Here is a 4,229-nt window from a genome sequence, read left to right on the forward strand (position 1 = left end):
TATTTATTGTTTTTCTCTAAATTTTTCCATCAATCCCTTAGCACAAAGAAAGTTAAAACTAAAAGTAAAATTGCTCTGGAATGACTTCATTACAAAAAGTGCTATTCATTTAAATTCGAATTCAATAAAAATACGTTATAAAGTTAAAAAGTTATATTACTCGAAAAGTGGCTTAAAAAATTAACTTAAAGCAGTCAATTATTATTATTATTTATTTATTTTTTAGAAAATATCGTAATTTAATTTGACGTCAGAACAGGAACAATATAAACATAACTTTATTTAGAATGTTTTCTGTCAGGCTGTTCTGTAAACACACATTTTAGGAAAGGGGTCCCTTGCACTGGGAATCATCCCTGATTTAGGCACGTAATGTTATCCAAAGTCTGCTTTTAAGTCTATGTTTGTGAGCTGGAGCATCTCACCTTCAGTCCGTCCGCGGAGTTTCACAGCAAACACTATGAGAACGAGCAGAAGAACCGCAGCTACAACATACAGAACCACATCCATAACTAAAAACACTACGGTTAACAAATTCACGCTACTCTGTGAAGCCTCAGCAGAAGTTGACGTTGATTTCGCCCGAGCGTCACTTCCGTGTCACAGCGCGACCTCTAGAGGCGCGGAGCAGGGGCGGCGTTAGGGGTGGGCTAAGGGGGCTGGAGCCCCGAATGTTTTCAGTAAAGCCCCGAATGTTTTTATTACCACCATGCCATCTATGAGTTTTCATGCCCAATAAAGTAATTTATATTAGAATTTAAATAAATAAATAAATATCTCTCGACTCAAGTCCACAGTGTCTGTAAATTTACCCAAGTAAGGACGCGTTTTATTCACATCCGACGAAAACCGCCCACTGAGTCTAGTGCTTTTAACTGACATGTAAACTGGCCAACCATCGATGAGCGTCTGTACGATCAGCCAATGAAGTGAGATCTTTTGGAGGCAGGCGGTTTGTTGGAGTGAAGTATTTGACTAGATCAATTTATTCGAAAATTAAAATGGATATTTCAAAATTAATCTTCTTCTTCTTAAAAAAAGGAAGTAAACCCCCCCAGCCAAAACACTTGAATGCCAAGATACAACAGCTTACTTCAGGTATCTGTAACTTTTATATTTATTTTTCGGTTTTAAATTGTGTCTGATTTAAGGTCACATTTTGAACATCAAACAGTTAACGGTTGCGCAGCACAGTCTGTAGGACACACACACACACACACACACACACACACACACTTTTTTTTTCTGAATGAATCATCCGTTTCTAACGAATCCATTGATTAAATGACTGACCGACTCACTCATTAAGGCAGTGGCATGCCGCCACCTAGTGGCAAAGTACCATTCTAATTTTTTTTCATAATTTCATATTTCTGTAGCCTATTCCAAATTGTATATTTGATACATTAACCTTCTTATGATTATTTATGCAATTTGTAAGTGCTGTGTAAGTCCTCCTTCAAAAATATAAGTGTATAGAGCCCTGCGTTTATAATTATACTTGGCTTTAAACACAGAGATAAAGTCCTTTGACCGGTATATCTTTATAGAGTAAGAGTATGTCAGTGCACTGCTTCATGTTTGCTTCTTATCCCTGTTCTACCAGGACGAGTGTAGCCAGTCAGGCTTGATTGGAAAATAAAATAAAACAGAGACAGAGACAGAGACAAAAAAAAAAAAAAAAAAAGTGAGATCAGTGAGAACATCAGCATATGTGTCAGGATACAAGGGATAAACTTAAAAAAAAATGTTTTAAATTTGTTTTTATTGTTTTTGTATATTTTAAACTGGGTAAATCTTTCTGATTTATTAAAATAAAAAGTCACATACATGGATCTCCACTCACCCTAGAACCAACCCTGCTTATGACAACAAACTGTTAGAAGAAAGGGATCAATGGGGTTCTATATAGAACCATAGGGTTCTTTACTCAACTCCAAAGAACCTTTCATGCTAAAAAGGTTCTATAATGACAAGAAAGAACCCTTTTGGCACAAAGGGTTCATATCTTGAATTTTGTGATCATTCACATGCATTCATAAATTCATTTGAATACACCGAATAATGCAGTGAAAGAACGCGCTCAAAATGCACACGCGCACTAGTATGAGCCGTTTCATAGTCAACGCATCTGTACGCATACGCGTCCCCGAGACTACGCATCGTTACGCTTCGGCCGCTATTATGCGTCGGTCCGTAGCCAAATGTGTCGTCCTAGTTTTTGATACGGGACGCGCCGATTCACGCAATACTATGCGTTGTCAGTGGGGGCAACATTGCAAGTAGTGTACATTAATTCAAGTATATTGTGTTTACAGAAGAAGAAGGTTTGAATACATTGGCGGGCGAAGAGGAAAAATTATGCGAACTTATACGTATTCCACATTTATACGATAGTTCATCAGCAACAGAATACACTCCTCTTCAGTTGCCATTGTGATCTGAATATCACGCGAACCGACTCTACCCAGCCGGCACATGACCGACCTTCAACGTTGAAATATGGTTGAAATAAGGTCAGTTGTGGTTTCAACGTTGAAACAACGTTGATTCAACGTTTAAAGCTGAATGGTTGAAAAACATCCAGCACATGACCAACTTTCAATGTTGAAATATGGTTGAAATAAGGTCAGTTGTGGTTTCAACGTTGAAACAACGTTGATTCAACGTTTAAAGCTGAATGGTTGAAAAACATCCAGCACATGACCAACTTTCAATGTTGAAATATGGTTGAAATAAAACAACGTTAAAAATGTTTAATGCTAAATGGTAGAAAAAGGTTAACAAGCTTTTAAATTATTTATATTAAATTATTTAAATTAATTAATTATTTTAATAGCATTTTAAAATATTTTAGTCATGATACCTATTCTAAAATCTAAAGGTATATGTTAAATATTATCATCATTAACAACAATAAAACTATATACATTTCGCTGCTTTATCACACTGAAACAACTCCCATTGGTAGTTTTATTTTATTACTTCTATCATGATTGGTTAATCTGGCTGTCATTCAGGAAACTGGAAAATGAATCGGTTCGCGCCTTTCTACATTTAAAAATATGACCGTTATTGTCGTCTTTCTGTGAGTGAGGCGGCTAACTGTTAGCTGCTGCTCGTTATAACTGACTGCTCGGTCGGTCCCGAATTATTTCATATTTGCCTGTACATTTTTTATTTATTTTGAGCGAATTTGAGTCGTGACCTGTCAATGGAGAACAAAAACTGTGAACACAAGAAGGGTCAGGTGTTCTGCGAGGTCCTGAAAACATCCTGGCAAAATGAGGTAAGAAAATCGCTAACGTTATCTTTATTATCTTTTGAAAATAGTAAAGTATTACCAGAGTTTACAAATGGGTAGTTTAAAGGACATGTAACCTGCAGATAAATAAATACCCCTGTGTCTATTTTTGCATTGCTTTATCACAGCTGATCAAGTTAGATGCTCACCTAATGTGTTGCTGGTGAGTTATGTGTTAATGTCTGTCTTTTAGAGATTTTCCCATATTTTCCTGATATGAATCCCATGCATTAGGTGTGTTATATATGTTTGTATTCTTATATTAGTTTCAAAGTGTTTTCTGCAACATATAAGTGCAAATGTCGGTATTTAAATAATATAATTTTGATGAATTAATGAAAATGAATAAATAAATAAAAGGATTGTTTAAAGCCATGGTTCTCAAAGTGTCAGGCCCCCTCTAGTTGTTATGCAGGTGAATCACTAAATTAAACTAATTAATGTTAATACATTTTAACTTAATCTTTGAGTAAGTTTTTTTTTTTTTTGCACATTTAAGTATGTTAGAGTTAAAGTACAGTACAGTTTTGTAACTTTTGTTACATAATTACATTTAAAATTACATTTTAATTTAAACTTTTTTTTATTTACCTGTGTATGTAAGCACAGTTGTAGTGTTAATGTTCAAACATGGTAAAGTGTCTGACAACAATTAATATTCTTATTAGAATAAAACTGCCTCTTTTTAACTGTAGACCTGTAGCTGAATAGTTTGGTCTACTACGCTGCTGAAATGTAATGTTGGTCATTATGGTGCAACTTAATATTTAATAACAAATATTTTCTGAAGTGGTACTTGGTATAAAAAGTTTGAGAACCAGTGGTTTAAAGAAATGGTTTAATATGAAATCCTGCTTTTTAAGAACTTTTCAGTAAACCATTTCTTCTTTCCCCTTGTAGAGTCATCGAGGATCCAGCTTGTTCT

General features: G+C 35.0%; 1 pseudogene; it reads right to left on the bottom strand.

The window, feature by feature from the left end:
• The window catches only part of LOC113070944 (DDRGK domain-containing protein 1-like), a 5,154-nt pseudogene extending 4,548 nt beyond the window's left edge, over positions 1–606 (bottom strand).
• Positions 607–4,229: the final 3,623 nt, after the last annotated feature.

This window comes from Carassius auratus, chromosome 5 (assembly GCF_003368295.1).
Source record: "Carassius auratus strain Wakin chromosome 5, ASM336829v1, whole genome shotgun sequence".
Lineage (NCBI taxonomy): Eukaryota > Metazoa > Chordata > Actinopteri > Cypriniformes > Cyprinidae > Carassius > Carassius auratus.